Genomic DNA, 17,772 nt, shown 5'->3' with positions numbered 1-17,772 from the left:
TCCCCCCTCCCATCCCATCTGCCCACCCATTCGTACACCAAGGCCGCAAACACCCGCGAAACCCCACACCCTCCTCCGTCTGCCAGCTAGCCGGAGCCTCTTCCCCGACGATGTCGTCCACAACAACACCTTGACGTCCCTCGTCCACCGCACTAGATGAGGATCCCTCGTCGATCTCGTCGTCCCGCCGGTTCAGCCACCCCGTCCTCCACCTCCAAGGAGTTGCCCCGATGTTCCCCTCGTCTTCTGCGCCACCTTCATTCCCACACCGTCGTCTTCACCTGCACCATCAGAAGGGTGGCATCATCACCGATTCCTTGGATGAAGCTGAGGCCTAATCAGTGCCACCAAAGAGGTTCTACACTAATCGCTGTATTTTCTTATTGATTCGATCTCACGGTGTTGTCGGCGCTCGATCCCGAGCCGACATGGCGCGGCTCCATCCACGGCGGCGTCGCCAGCCACTTCCTCCATGGCATCGCTCCCCGGTGGCGACGTCCACATCAGTAGGAGCTGCTGCTGCTTTGGCTCTCACTCGCGCTGCTGCTCTGCTCTTGCTCTCAGTCCCCTGCCTGGTTTGCTCTTGCTCTTGCTCTTCCTCGCGCTGCTGCTATCGCTCTTGCTCTTACTTGCCCTGCTGTTCTCGCTCTTGCTCTTGCTTGCGCTGCTGCTCTACTCTTGCGCGCGTTGCTGCTGTACGAGCAGCAGATCCTGCTCTCCCTCAAGCCCCTGCAGCTGCTACCCGAGATGCTGCTACACGACCAGTTGCCCCAGCTCTCGCATGCGCTGCTGCTCTAGGCATGGCTGCTGTTGCTACTGCTTTTCTACTACTAGTGTGTTCCGTTATGACTGTAAAATTCAGTTTCGACAGCAAAATTCAGTTTCAACAATTAAATTCAGTTTTGACAGTTAAGTTCAGAGATGAGCGGCTGATGTATTTTACATCTAGCACTTTGCGGTTACGTATTTTACGTCATCTATTGGATATGCTATTAGAATTCCACTCAGGTTAACATTATCTCTCTTGTCCTGCTTCAGCCTCGCCATCGTACAACTCACCGGAGCTGCTCCAATGATGAAACCCTCCATGACAGCGGTCAGTACCCCGGGTATCCTCACCGACCAACCCAATCGCGCTGAGATCAACATGGCTTTGCCAAAGAGGTTGTACACTTGTTGCATCGCTTTTTTACTCTACATGTTATATATATTGTCCACTGAGTACACGTAGTAACATGAAATACGATTAGTTTCTCCTACTATATGACAAGCAGTGAGGTACCAGGCAACTTAGCTATCCGTGATGGACTCTCTTGAACGCCATCATTATTTATCTCTGCGCGTTTGAGCTGTGCATTTGTAGATGGGCCTGGGAGTTGAGCTAATAGGGCAGTGGCCTGGGTCCAAAGTAATAGAAGTAGCACAAAAACATTTCTTGAGTGTAGGTTTTTCCCTGCTTAAGCCTGCCTACTAGAATCGTCAGTGCTTGAAAGGAAAAGTGAAGGAAAAACATATGAATTAGAAAGTTTCCTATGGTACTACTATTCATGGGTTTGGTTCAAAGGAATGGAGCAAAGGAAAACTGTAGAATTTGTTCCTTTGGTGTCTCCTTGAAAGAAAAACCATAGGAATTTTAATATCCACTTGTCCTCCTTTTCAAATTCCTATTTATGAAGTACGAGACTAAGAGATAGTAGCATAATAGCATTATAACCGTACATTTTTTGTGGTTTGACTTAATCTCAGCATGCTTCTTTGCATCCTGTGATCTTCCAATTCTTGTGAACCAAACACACAAATTGGCAGAAATCATGCGTTTTTAAAATCTCTGTTTTGCACTTGCATTCCTATCCTATTCGTGTGTATTTCCTATTCCTGCATTGTTAGAATCCTCAAATTCAAACAAGCCCTTACACAATTACTTCTGTTACAGATATGTGTCAAAGAAAACCTTGTGTGCTTTGTCCCACTCCTGTTGTGCCGTCGTCCACCCCAGCTCAGCTGCTCCAACGACAGAAGGGTCCACCGCAGCAAGGATTCGGCCTCTAGACTGTCTTTCGCCGCCTCAGATTTTCTTCCCCGCTGCCAGTAGCCACGACAACTTCATTACCATCATCAACCGAGCAGATGACCTCGAGGACTACACAGGTCCGCAAGAGAGGTCGCACTCTTTCGTGTCTGCTTATGTTATGCATCGCTTAATATTACATGCTACTTTATCATCCTGTTCACCGATTAGACTCTGAGACAGCTCCAAACTAATGCTCAAACTTGAGTTTTTAAATGGTTGTGGGGTACATATCGGGGCCGCAATCAATAGTATCTATCTACTATCTGGTTAATCTCAGGTGTCTACTATGAGTTTCATGTTGGGTGGGAAACAAATAGTAAAGAAGCCATTATCTGTATTTTTTTAATGAAGCCATCATCTGCCTGCTATCATTGGTTTTGGGTCTATCCACATGTTGCTACCATCACTCTGGATTTCTGCATGCACTCCTTACATAATCTCACTATGTTTTATTCCTATGCATGTCAGATATTGTACACAATGGAAATGAACATGTAGAGCAAAAGAGACGAGCCTTGCGTGGCAATAAAATTTCATGCAGACGTCGCTCCATGGTGGGTGCAAAGGCAACCCCCTCCACCCATTTCGGATTGTAATCAAGAGGAAGATAACTGTTCTGAGGGGGATTCAGAAGGAGAAGACCACTCCTATTTACCCCCTGAGGTCTTCGCTCTAACTTGGCATGCTGATGTTGGTAATATCATGCATATGGTGCCTTGCATTACTTACTGTATACATCAAATATGCCATATGCTTAGTTTAGACATGCTTTGTGTGAATGCCATCTGTTTAGTTTCTTTATCGTATATGTGAATTATGCAATGCCATCTTGTTTAGCCAGGCATCATATATGTGAATTTTGCAATGCCATCCTGCTTAGCCAGTCATCTTATATGTGAATTATATCATGCCATCCTTTTCTTCATTACGTATTACATTTGTCAACAATGTTAGTACATTCAACTACTCTTCATGTGCATCAGCCATTTGACACGGTGATGGAAAATTCTGGAGTGAAAACAAGGTCTTCAGAGGAGGATTCAGAGACATATCTCGCTGGTTATGGATAGCTTCTCAAAGGAGGATTCACAGACAAATGACCAGTCCTATCCCCCCCCCTCGAGGTGTATGCTCTAACTTGGCAGGGTTATGTTGCTCATATCGTGTGTATGGTGTCTTGCATTGCTATGCCATTTGCTTAGTTTAGACATGCTTTGTTTGAATGCCACCTGTTTAGTGTCTAATTACCATATATGTGAATTATGCAATGCCATCTTGTTGCAAGAGATTATATATGTGAATTATGCAATGCTACCTTGTTGCAAGGCATTATATATGTGAATTATGCAATGCCATGTTGTTTAGCCAATCATCATATATGTGAATTATATCATGATATCCTTTTTTTGTATTGCGTGTTCCATTTGTCGACAACATGTGTATATTCAACTACTCTTCTTGTGCATCAGCCATTTGCAGCGGTGATGGAAGTTTCTAGAGTGAGACAATGCTACCTGCTGAAGCAAACATCTTTCTGGTTACAGATAGCTCTTTAGAGGAGGATTCAGAGACAGATGACCAGTCCTATTTCCCCCCTGAGGTCTATGCTCAAACTTGGCAGGGTTATATTACTCATGTCATGCATGTTGTGCATTGCTTAGTTTTTACATCACATATGCGATTGTCATCTACTTACTTGCTTAGTATATAAATCATATATTTTAATTATGTCATGCCATCATGTTTACATAGACAGCATCTATCTGAATTATGGCATGCCAACCCATTTAATAAACACATCATATAGTTATATCATCTCATCATGTTTAGTGTTTACAGTCATCATATTTTGAATTATGTCATTCTGTCTATGAATTATATAATGCTATCATGTTTCCATAGGCGGCATGTATGTAAATTATGGCATGCCAACCTATTTAATAAATACATTATATATTATATCATGTTATCCTGTTTATACAGTCATCATATTTTAAACTATGTCTTTCCATCCTTTTTAGTTAGCCATCATATATGTGAAATCGTGTCATGCTATCCTGTTTAGTTAGCCATCATATATGTGAAATTGTGGCATGCTATCCTTTTTGGTTAGACAACATAAATGTGAATTATTTCATGCCCTCTTTTATTCCCCACTATCCATTGCACATGTCTATCATACAATATTTGTACATTCAATTACTTTTCTTGTTTATTAGCCATTTGAATTGGAGAGGGTGATGGCAGTATCTAAGGGAGTAACAATGCGGTCTTCAGAAAAGATAGTGCTACCAATCGATGCAGATAGAACCACAGTTGTTCTTGCCCAAGAACCAGCCCCACCACACATAACCCAGACTCTCGCAGATTGTACCCCTACCCAGTTGGACAGAGAACCAGCTACACCCCTTCTAACCCCAACCCCAGCAGATAGTAACCCAGTTCCAGTTGACACAGCATTGTCTCCACCACAGAGCACCCAAACACGAGCAGTTAGTAAGAGAACAGTAGTGCCCAAAGCACGAGGACCACCACTCTGAATCCCAACTCAATGCTTAAAGCACAAGAAGAATTGTTCTCAGGTCAGGTTTTGTAGCCATGGTTCATACTCCTTTGCTCTTGCATCACTGTATTTACTCATACCAACTATTTTCAAATTTGAAGGATGGAATTGAAACTTCAATGGCACAATAAGTATGTTTTAAACCTGTTTCTTTAACTGGTTTGCTGTTGTAACTTGCTCTATGTTGATTTATGTTTCAATTGAATAAACAGCTATGTTCTCATGTCATGCACATTACAAGTGTTGTTATTGCTCTGTAGTTTCCCACAGTTATATTCTATCTATTCTGCTTTGTCTTAAACAGATATTATTTGAATTGTGTCTCTATCTTGATTTGGTAACAAAAACTAGAATGATATAGACCATACAGTGACCATGGTACGTAGATATATGTTTGTTTCATGTTGTTATCATGTCCACTTTACTACTAAACTGATTTACCGAAATGAGTTTCATATACAACATGGTAAAACTGTGATGTGTCTGCTTGTTTCTCTTTTAGAATGCGGACAAAATATTAGAGAAGAGTACCCCGTTATGCAATGGTAACGGAAGTAATGCAGATAAGGTTCAAGATAGTGAGACATCCCTGTTGGTCTCCAAGAAAGCTGATAAAAAGTATCTTGACGACAGTGAGACAACCCAAAGTCCTGTCTTGATGTAGTGTTCGAGTTACTGTCCACTACTGCTGGCACAAGATCTTCGAACTCGCCGCCTGAATTAGTTAGTCTTCTTGAGTCTCAACTTAAAGTTGAAAGACATCGATCAGATGTGCCGCGGCACGAAGCCGAGGGACTGAGGAAGTCCCTGCAGAATTCAGATGCATACTTTCTGGTGCAATAGCAAGCGTTGGAGGAGTTAAGCGCCAAACAAGAGAAAGTTAATAAGCCTGCTAAGCATCTTGCCAGCATTATCGGTACGCAGGATATTGTTTCTTGAGCTCTTGTGAAGTGGTTTCAGTTCTGGACTTGTTTTGTTGCGGCGTTTATTTGCACTGGTCGCCAACTTTGACAACCAGTGTATGTGATATGCTGATTTGTTCCCTATATTTGCACTGGTGGCGAACTTCGATGCCCAGTGGATGTAATACGTGTAATAGCCATGATAGCCTAGCGTAAGTTGCTTGCTTATTTATTTCCTTGTTGTCTTGTTTATTTATTTGCTTGTAGTCGGTGTGGTTCTTTTTCCGCGGTTTGCTAGTGGCCGCAATAACCTATTTTTTAAAACTAGGCCACAATAACCATGGGCTACATATTTACTGTAGTGACCATGGGCCTCCTACGGGCCGTAGAAACAATGGGCCTTCTACGAGTCGTAGCATCAATGGGCCTTCTACGGGCCGTATGATCGATTGGCCAAACATGAGCAAATAACAGACCACATTATGGGCCGTAAACGGGCGGGCCAACCATAACGGGTCGTTGTTAATCGGTCGTATTTGATGGCGCTGTGAAAACAGCCCAACGAATTAACGGGCCACAAACGGGCCGACTGTAACCACGGGTTGAATTTGTCCCACAAGCAAAAAAGGTCAGTAACGGGCCATAAGTAATCGAATGCTAGAAATGAGCCCAAGAATAAATGGGCCCTGAGAAGGCCGAAAGATAACACTGGTTGGAAATGGCCCAATGGAATAATGGGCCGTTAATGGGTATAAAGCAATACACTGTTCATTGCGGGCCAGTTTCACCACGGGCCATTAATGGGCCAAGAGTTACAAAGGGCCTCATATGGGCCGAAAGACGTCATGAGCTATACATGGGCCAGAAGTTACAATGGGTTGGAATCATATTGGACGGCCCAGATGAAGCTACTAGGCTTAATTCGGGTTGGCCGTAATGGGCGGCGAGTTAACGGGTCGTAAATGGGCTATATACTAACATCCCGTTAACAAGCTTTCCGTGGATCGGCCCGCTGCCTTTTGACCAAGTCAAACGGGCCGGCCTTTTCACCAGAATGGGCCTCTGTTGGCCGTGCCACGTGTCGACGTATCATAGGCGCCTCCTGTCCAATGAGTGGATGACATCTGTCCCAACGATGAGCCGACACGTGGTTCCTCTGCCATTGAGAATTTTACACGTGGAAAATCCCCATTGGTCCAGGCTGTTAACGGGTTATCGGATCCAAAACCGGACCCGATAACTTAACGGCGACCCGTTACGGTGGATGTCACGTGTCGGTTGCCCTTGACGAAAGCACTTCCATGACATGCCATTTATCATCATGGAAGTGGACACTTCGATGATGATAATTTTGGTAATGTCATGGAACACTTCTATGACAGCACAGGTATGACTATCTTGATTCTGTCATAAAATCATCATGGATATACATGCATGACAGAAAACGTGACCTACTGTGACAAACACGTATCATCACAGAAGTGTATTTTTTTGTAGTGTTATCACGAGGTTGTCTACGAAACTTAGAGAAATTAAATCATGAGATATATCACCAAAGTTAACACTGACAAGCGGTGAAATAGTATCTCTATTCGCAAGATTAATAGTAACATCAATATCCTCTATTTCATCAAGTGCAATATCATTCATAATTTCTTGATATAAGGTAAATGGGATAGCATTCACACTAGCACCCAAATCACATAAGCCATGATAACAATGATATCCTATCTCAACTAGGCTTATTCTTATCTTCAGTATCGGGTTTAGCAATTATAGTAGCTTCATCACAGAAGTAAATAACATGCCCATCTATATTATCGACCAAGAGATCTTTAACCATAGCAACATTATGTTCAACTTTAATTTTTTCAGAGGGTCTAGGTGCTCTAATATTACTTTTGTTAACCACGGTTGAAACCTTCGCACGTTCCTTTATCCTAACAGGAAAATGTGGTTTCTCGATATAAGCAGTAGGCACAACTGGATCAACATTGTAAATGATAGTTTCATCTTTAACTATAACGGGTTCCTCAATCTTTTATTTAACAGGGGGATGATATTTAAACCACTTCTTCTTAGGGAGATCAACATGAGTAGCAAATGATTCACAAAAAGAGGCTACTATCTCAGAGTCAAGTCCATATTTAGTGCTAAACTTATGAAAAGCATCGATATCCATAAAAGATTAATAGAATCGAACTCAAGTATTATACCTGACTCATTACCTTTATCGAGTTTCCAATCTTTAGAGTTGCTTTTAATTCTTTCCAGAAGATCCCATCTGAATTTAATAGTTTTCTTCATAAAGGAGCCAGTCGAAGAAGAATCGAGCATGGTTTGATCATCATGAGAAAACCGAGCATAATTTTTTTAAGATAATTTCTTTTGAGAGCACATGATTGGGGCATGTGTGCATCATGTACTTAAGCCTCGCCCAAGCTTGAGCTATGCTTTCTCCTTCACGAGGCCAAAAATTATATATATAATTCCGATCACAATGAACGAGATGCATAAGATAAAACTTTTGATAAAATTCTAATTTCAATCGATTCCAATCCCACGTTCCAATATCATCACATATCCTATACCATGTCAATGCCTTTCCCTTCAAAGATAAAGGAAAACCTTCTTCTTAACTTCATCTCCAGGTAAACCTGCAGGCTTAAATAATCCACAAACTTCATCCACATAGATTAGATGCATACCAGGATGTAGTGTTCCATCTCTTGCATAAGGATTAGCTAGCGGTTTCTCTATCATACCCGAAGGAATCTCATAATAAATATTTTCAGTAGGTGCAGTAGGTTGAGGAGCAACTCTTTGTGCTTCCGATCGAGGTGAAGATACCCCGAACAAACCCCTTAAAGGATTGTTTTCCATAGTAACAAGTAACAGTAAATTTCAGCACGTAATATAAATGTTTCCTTACCAAATTCCACTTACCAAAGACGCTTCACTCCCCGGTGACAGCGCCAGAAAAGAGCCTTGATGACCCACAAGTATAGGGGATCAATTGTAGTCCTTTCGATAAGTAAGTGTGTCGAACCCAACAAGGAGCAGAAGCAAATGACAAGCGGTTTTCAGTAAGGTTTTTTTTGCAAGCACTGAAATTAGCGGTAACGAGTAGTTTGATAGTAAGATAATTTGTAACAAGTGACAAGTAGCAATAGTAACTAAGGTGCAGCAAGGTAGCTCAATCCTTTTTGTTGCAAAGGACATGTCGGAACAGTCTCTTATAATAAGCAAAGCGTTCTTGAGGACACACGGGAATTTCATCTAGTCACTTTCATGTTTGTTTGATTCGTGTTCGCTACTTTACTAATTTGATATGTGGATGGACCGATGCTTGGGTGATGTTATTACTTGAACAAGCCTCCAACTTATGATTAACCCCTCTTGCAAGCATCCGCAACTATGAAAGAAGATTTAAGATAAATCTAACCATATCATAATATATGGATCCAAATTAGCCTCTTATGAAATAGCGCATAAACTAGGGTTTAAACTTCTCTCACTCTAGCAACCCATCATCTAATTACTACTCCATAATGCATTCCCTTAGGCCCAAAGATGGTGAAGTGTCATGTAGTCGACATTCGCATAACACCATTAAGGGAAACAACAACATACATATGATCAAAATATCGAATGAATACCAAATTCACATGATTACTTACGACAAGACTTCTCCCATGTCCTCGAGAACAGAAGTAACTACTCACACATCATATTCATGTCCAAGATCAGAGGGGTATTGAATAGCATAATGGATCTGAATATATAATCTTTCACCAAATAAACCAACTAGCATCAACTACAAGATGTAATCAACACTACTAGCAACCCACAAGTACCAATATGAGGTTTTGATACAAAGATTGAATACAAGAGATGAACTAGGGTTTGAGATGAGATGGTGCTGGTGAAGATGTTGATGAAGATTGGTCCTCCCATGATGAGAGGGTTTGTTGGTGATCACGATGGCTTCGATTTCCCCCTCCCAGATGGAAGTGTCCTCGGCGAAATCGCTCCGCCGGAGAGCAAAAGTGCTCCGGTCCAAGTTTCGCCTCAAGATGGCAGTGCTCCGTCCCAAAAGTCCTCTCCTTATTTTTTTTCTAATGCAAATGGGCTTATATACCAGAAGATGGACACCGGGGGCTGGTCATGGGCCCCACAAGCCACTAGGGCGCGTCGGGGGGAGGGGGTGGGCGCGCCCTAGTGCCTCGTGGGCACCTGGGTGGTCCCCTCCGGTACTTCTTTTCTACAATATTTTTTATTTATTCCAAAATATGGTTAGAGGAGGGGGGTCCTCACACCTGATGATAGCCACAATCTTGCGGGAGTGACACCATATCGCTCTATTGTGCAACGGGAAACCAACGTTGAATCGCTCCATGAGTGAAAGTGCATTTTATATACCTCTGTTGGGTTTTAGTGATCAAACGACAAGGGCATTGAAAGGATTAATAATTTATAAAGTTTATTTTGAGAAGTTCACCCATTTGTGAGTGGAACCATAAATGGGGATCCCTAATAATATATCTTTAATGGGGATCTCCAAGCCGCCCCATGATGGTGGCCCCAAGCGCCCGCGGTCCACCTATCATTGACCCCCGAGGCGGGTCGCCCGAGTGCGAGCCGCTGAAAGATCGTGGATCTCGCCTAGAGGGGGTGTGAATAGGCACTTTAAAATAATTACGGTTTATGCTTGAACATATGCAGAATAAAACTAGCATTTAATTTGTCAAGCACAAAACCTAAAACGTGGCTAGAATTACATGACGGTGTCTAGGACGAATACGTGGCCAACAAGCACATCTCTCTCGGAGATCCAAGTTCCTGATCTTCCTTTGCGTGCTGACTTCCAAAGGTTGCCTTCCCAAGGGCCCGGGTTACTCCTCTAGGGTAGTTGTTTCGAGATCCTTGAGCCTTAACCTCGTCAACCTAAATTCAAGAAAAAAAAGAAACATGGTGAAAAAGAGTCCTTAAGTTACACAGACTAACCTTTAGCTACATCAGTGTTTCCAAGCCTTGTACTCTATATAAACCATCCTATATAAACCATCCGAGAGGCTCAATACGATACACAATGTTATGTCAATTCTCTCGTGTCTAATCTTGTTACACTAGGCATGGACCAGGCGGTCACCGAGGTTGCAGGTCGGCCGAGGAGCAGGAGTGGGTGCCGCGACCGGTGATGGGGGAGGTGGACTGGGATGGAGGGGGAGGTGGACTGGGATGGAGGGGAGGACTGGAGGAGCCATCCTCCTGTGTACAGTACAGTGTGCGAATTAGCAGGCAGCTCATTCAGTAGTACCGTCGTTTATTTTACTGATCTCCTCCTATCAGAAAACGTCGCCTTGGAGCGTGACAGTATTACATGTGTTAAAAGAAAGAAAAATAACGGCCAGCAAATACTCCCTCCGGTCCTTTTTACTCTGCACATTGGATTTGCCAGAAGTCAAACTTTGCTAAGTTTGACCAAATTTATATTAGAAATTATTAGCATCTATAATATCTAATAAATATAATATGAAAATATATTCCAAGATGAATCTAATGATATTGGTGTTGTTATGTGAATGTCTATAATTTTTATATAAACTTGGTCAAAGTTGAATGAGATTGTCTTCGAACAAATTTAATATGCAGAGTAAAAATGACCGGAGGAAATACATCAAGAGAAACAACATAGATGCAGCCCGAGCCCCGGTGCAGTGGGAGGATCGACACTTGTACCCGGTTTCAATTGTGTCCGTCCTGCACGGCTGACAGATTCAATGCTTTCAATGCCGCACTTGCAGGGGGCACCGGTTTCATATCCATCCATCCGCTCTGCTGGACGGACGGACGGACGGACGAGTAGGGTGATCACATCTGGCGGTGATGGAACTGTACCAGCGAGTAGGCCCTTCCATGAAGTCAAACCTGAGAGCTGTCGCGGTGGCCTAGAAAGAGGGACATTTCGGTGCGATTTCATGGGTCACGGCATGATAATGAAGAAATTTCGCGTGAGTTCACAACAAAGTTTAGACGGAAATGAGGGAGGATGACCGTGCGATCATAAACTAGCTCGAGGTTTACATGAAATTGGACTCAGATTTGCATGGAGAAAGACGAAACAAATAAAAGTTTTGTAAGAGGAACTCCAGCAGGAGTCAGTCATACAATTCGGGTCGCCACAATAATTTTTGAATAAAATGGAGCTTTAACAGTCGTCACTCCGACTTCGATCCCCATAATTTTTGGAGGCACTTCGTATCGAGCCCACAAGCCTTCATATTTGAAGGTTTATCTGTCAAAATAAGTTGTCACGCAATGTTATGACCCAATTTGTCTTTTTTGCCGAGAACTGCTCGAATGTCTAAATAAGTTGAAATTTAGATCGGACCTCACGCATCAAATTATCTACTACACACAAAAATTAGATTGTTTATATCTTTTTAGTATTTGTTTTGATTTTTTCTGAGCAGGAGCAGATGAACCTATGCATCGAGTTGGATTTCCGATACATTACATTTTTTGTTGGGAGCTAGACTTTTTCCCCTTTGTTGGAGAGGAACCGGAAGCGGGCATTTGAGTTGTGACAACTCCTGCGCGGATCACCCATCCAGCATTCTACCAGACCGGGATTCGGGATCAAGATGCGGCGGATCACCTATCCAGCATTCTACAAAGACCGGGATTCTGGATCAGAGATACGTCGCGCTGGTAAGAAGAACCGCAGATCCTTATTAGATGACTAGTGCCGTACCACCCCTCCACGCCGACGCCGACGCGGACGCGGTCGGTCGGAGAAGGGCTGCCACGCTTGACCGCGCAAAGCAAAGGGCATGGGCTGATCCGTCGCTCGGACGAACTGTCGCGTATCTGATCCCAACTGTCCCCTCTCTGATCGACGTGCGTGGTCCTTGACGTGGAACAGGGATCCGGCTTGCCTGCTCCTTTCATGTTTCCATCCGTGCTCTCACTCCATCCTACGGCTGTCTTTTTCTCCTTTTTCTTTCTAATCTAGTCATCTCCTCCCCTAATTTTAAAAGGGTGGGGTCGGGCCTTATCTTGTTTCAATTAAATCATGCCATCTATGCGGGAGCACGGATGGGAGCACATTGGGGGAGCAGGCAAGTCTTGTCCGTGGAACAATTCGATATAGATTTATTATCAGGGGGGAGCAACGCGGAGGCGGGACCATGACCACGAGCGAGACGCCGACGCCGACGGGTCGTTCTCGTTCCGTCGCCCGCGTCAGGCACACCGGCGAGGCGACATGCCAACAGCGACCACGATATTCTCTGCCGTGCCGGTGGGCGGTAGCCGCTTCAAGCATCCTCCTGCCCGGCACGTGGCGGATAGGAGAGGAGAGCACACATGGCCCTTTATCGGCAAATTTTCGTGTTTTGACCCTTTTCTAAGACCTATTTGAGATTTGACTCTAGTTTAAAAAAAATTCAAGATCTGACCCTTTTGCTACCCCCAGAGTCCATGGCGGTAGGGTCTAACAGCCTACTGTTAGGGACTTTGGTGGTAGGAAACATCGCTACCGCCAACCAGGCTGGCGGTAGCCTGCACAACCCTATCGCAAGGTGCTTGGCGGTAGGCACAAGCACGCATTGTGTTCAATACTTAGAAGTTTTTTGGCGGTAGGGCATGCAACCCTACGGCCAGGGACCTTGGCGGTAGGCTGTTATACCCTACCGTCATGGTCCCTGGCGGTAGCAAAAGGGTCAGATCTCGAAAAAATTTCAAACTAGGATCAAATCTCGAATAGGTTTCAAAAAAGGGTCAAAACACGAAATTTAGCCCCCTTTGTCCATCTCTTATTTAACACGCTCGGAACAATTATTTACCGGGGAGAAAAGTTTAGAACTTGAGGTTTAGTAAACGCGGTAATGTAAAAAAATCTGAAATGTAGATGTATTCTACGTGGTAAGTTCAAAACACAGGAAGACGTAACACATAGTAGTAGTATATTGTTTAGTTGCACCATAGAAAAATGTGAAAACTTTCTGAAAGATTGCTCGCCAAAGTTATCCCCAAGATAAAAGAATTTTGTTGACTTTCGTATTGCATGCAAATAGCCAATATAACAGATTCATGAGGATCTCTCCCTAAAAAAAGGCTCTCAATCATAAACACAAGCAAACAAACTCTGTAGCTACAGAACTAAGGCAATGTCATGAACAAAATGTATAATATAAGAAGAAGAAAAAATAGCATCCGATGCAAGGATGTGCAATGAGTAAGGTGTTCTTGCTAGGCATGTCCCACGACTACGTTAGGCGGGTTAAACCCGGCCGGTGCTAGCGCAGCAAATAGAGGAGGCAGCAGCACACAACCAACAGACCAAATCCGCACAAGAACTACCACGACATAAACTTATTACTCGCACTAGCGACTAGACATCGCTCGCTCCCGGCCGGCCATCACATGCGAAGATGCTAGTGGAGTAGTAAACTCTGGCGTACAAGGGCATCTCCGGCGCCCCCCAGGCAATTTTTTTGCGCCGGCGTCAAAAAAACGGTCCAGTCACGCCTCCAGAAACCCGATTTTCGCCAGCCTAGACCAAAAACAGCACCGGCGAACCCAGACCGAACCCGGTACGCTGGGGGACGCCCGGGGACGCCGGGACAAACTGTTTTGGCGCGAAACAGCCGCGGGCCCGCCGCGTCAGCAACACGGCGCCTCGTCTTCCCCAACGGTCTCGGTTCCCGTGGGGAATCAATGCCAAGGCTGCCGCTGGTCAGCCTTGCCATTGATTCCTCACGGGCGGCGCGTCACGGGACGGCGCGCCGATGCCTCCCCTCCCTCACACGCGTACACACGGATGCGGCGCGGCTATATAGCCGGTGGCCTGCACTCGCCTGTGCCCACACCAGCCCCGCCCCTCGCCGCTGCCCAGCTCCTCCCTCTCCCTACCTCTCCCGAGCGCCGCCGCCCAGCCCCTCCCTCTATCTCTCTACCTCTCCCGAACCCGTCGCCATGGCGGAACGCTACCCGGAGACGAGGCGGCGGCCAACGGCTTCGGCCGCCGTTCGCTCCGCGAACAGGAGTCCTGGCTCCTGTTCCAGGCGAACATCCCGGCGCCGCCGGACATGCGCGCCAGGCCGACGGGGTGGAGGCTCAGCGCCGAGGGAGTTCCCACTCCCCCGTTGCCCGACAACGTGGCGAAGCCGACGTACTTCGCCGAGGAAGTCGAGGTCGTGCGCGCCTCCCTCACCGACGCCCAACTCTCCCTCCCCCAGTACGCCGCCGACAACCACGCGGCTTGGGCTGCGTATTTCGAGCGCCGCCAGCAGCAGCGCTTGGCGTCCATCAACGGCGCGCCGGTGGTTGGCGGCCGGCAGAACAGCGAGGGGCGCCACCTGTGGTGGGGCGTCCCCGGCCGCACACTCGAGGGCGTGCTGACGTACCTCGAGGGCGGCAACGACCCGCCGTTGACGTACCCAGCGAGGGCGGCCGCCCCGGCGCAGCACCAACGCGCCGGGCCATAGGCGCCAAGGAGGTTCGGGTCCTCCTCCTCTTCTTCCTCCTCCCGATCTTCATCGCACTCCTCCGGCACTCCGGCCCTGCTCGGCGTCAAGGCCGAGCCCGCGGCGGAGATGCCGCTCGGCCGGCGCACCCGCAGCGCCGGCATCGTCATCAACGAGGGCGGCCGGCGCGCCTCCTCGTCGGCTCCTCCGCGCTTCGTCAAGCCAAAGACGGAGCCGGGGCTCGCGCCAGTGAAGACGGAGCCGGGGCTCGCGCCGGTGAAGAAGAAGCCGGCCGTGCCGGTGACGACGGAGCTCGACGACGATGACGTGGCCCTGGAATGGGCGCGCAGGGACTCCATAGCGATGGAGAAGGAGCGCCTGGAGAAGGCGAAGGAGCGCCAGCGCGCCGCCCTGCTTCGCTTCGCGGAACGTCGACGCGGCCGCGACGAAGGCGGAGTCGTCGTCATCTGCGACAGCGACGACGACGACGACGATGCGCCGCCACCAGTCCGCCATGGCGACGCCGGACAGGGGTCCAGCAAGGACGCCCGCGTCAAGGAGGAGAAGGCCGACGACGACGATGGCGGCGACGGCGACGACTTCAGCCAGTTTTTCCTTTAGATTAGTTTATGTATATGTGCTATGTAATGAAAATCCGCGAACTTCGCTGAAATGTGCCGAAATTTATCGTGTTTGGCCGAAATTTATCATATTTGGCCGAATTTTATCGTGTTTAAGCCGAACTTCGCCGAATTTCTTTTATTTTAAAACGTGCCTGAGGACGGCCCTGGGGCCGGCGGCTGGGGACCAACTCGTCCCCAGGCCCAATTTTTGCGCCAGCTCACCCCCAGGCGGCGATTTTAGGCGCCCCCTGGGGAGCCAACGGCTGGAGATGCCCTAATGGCCAACAACCGCCGATCCTCTCCTTTTGCTTCTATACCTAATTGTATGCAAAATAATTGTCCATGAGGAGACCGTCTTGGAGATCGTTCGTTCGGACATTACTATCATGATCGACTGCGACACATTGCATGGCCATTTATGCTGCTATGAATTGGCAGCGATTACAGTTCTGTGCAACTATACCAGATAGTCCATGCATGGAGAGCTACTGCTTTTTAATGGACCAAAAAGTTCTGTCGGTAAAGAATTTGACCGGTCAATTGCCTATTTTAAAGCAGCCAATTCTTGAGGCCAGAGGGGAGGAGAAAGAGTCAACCCCAATGGCTCATGTCTTGTGTCATTGTCAATTTGCTGCAAGAGAAGAGAAGATCTGTTCTATGCAGGGTACTCGTGAAAGATCGACGGGAAAGAAAATCGTAGCTCTAGAAAACGTGCAGTCCGTAGCAAATACCAGGTGGAGAATCACCGAAGAAACCAAAAGTCAGTTCAACATACTAGCATATACTGCAGAGTCAAAGTCAAGTCTACTGAAGATGAGTAGGTGGCAAGAAAAGATATGCTCGATTTGTATCCTGTGGAACCAATACTACCAGAACAAAAGAACCGGTAGTAAACTTGACCTGACTCGTCTCTGGAGAATTGAAAAGCTACAGATAACAAATTATCAGACCGTGGGCAGGCCTTATATACAACACATGCAGATTGAGTTCTGCCAAGAATGTGTAGACGAAAGTGCATAACTGCATATATGATTTACCAGGAGGCTCTTGTCTACCCTGGAAACAAAGAGCCCCAAAACTAACAAGAGCACCACTGGACAATATGTATCAGGCCAGGCCAGGACGGTTACCTTTTCTCTTTTAGTAAGGCCAGGACAGTTAGCAATAGCAGGTAACGAATGGTCTGAACTCTGAAGGTCTGAAAACTAAAAGAAGCAGAAAGTCTAAATGCCATGGCTTATAGGCTGGAAAAGAAATAGGTGCGCTTTCTCTGAAAGAAGGGGTAGGGGCTTGAGAGTTGAGAATAAGGGAGTGTTCGGTTCCTCTCCACTTCTCTGACTCTGCTCCCGGAGCGGACCAGACTACAGCTCACTTTGACGGAGCTGCCAAAACCGAGCTCCCCAACTCCGCGGAGTGGAGAGATTCCAAACAGGGCCTAAATAAACATATGAATCCTACTAAAAGTACCAGAAACCAAAAGGGGGGGAGATGTGTCATCAACAATGATACTTCTCTTGGCACAAAAGTGTCTTTGTCAATTTGCTGTAATAGAAGATATGTTCTATGCAGGGTTCTCATGAAAGATCGACGGGAAAGAAAATCATAGCTTTAGAAAGCGTGGACTAAATACCAGGTGAAGAATCACCAAAGAAACCAAAAGTCAGTTCAACATACTAGAGTACTGCAGAGTCAAATTCAAGTCTACAAAAGATGAGTAGGTGACCAGAAAAAATATGAGCGATTTGTATCCTGTGGAACCATTGCTACAAGAACAAAATAACCTGTAACTTGACCAGACTCGTCTAATTCAGGTTCCTCTTCTGGAGTATTGAAAAAGCCACCGTTAACAAATTATCAGATCGGTAGGCAGGCCTTACATTACATGCAGGTTGAGTTGTGCCAAGAATGCGCAGACGAAAGTGCATGTATGATTTACCGGGAAGGCTCTTGTCTAAGATTTTCTTTAGGGCGGCTCTTGTCTGAACCTGGAAACAAAGCGCCCCAAAACTAAATCTAGTTGCAGTAATAATCTCCTGACAAGAGGACTATTATAATGTATCAGGCCGGGCCAGAACGGTTACCAACAGCAGGTATGAATGGTCTGAACTCTGAAGGTCCCACAACTGAAGGAAGCACAAAA

Source organism: Triticum urartu, chromosome 1A, assembly GCF_056163025.1.
Source record: "Triticum urartu cultivar PI428250 chromosome 1A, HENAU_Tu73, whole genome shotgun sequence".
Taxonomy (NCBI): Eukaryota; Viridiplantae; Streptophyta; class Magnoliopsida; order Poales; family Poaceae; genus Triticum; species Triticum urartu.
Note: the sequence above shows the minus strand (reverse complement) of the source record.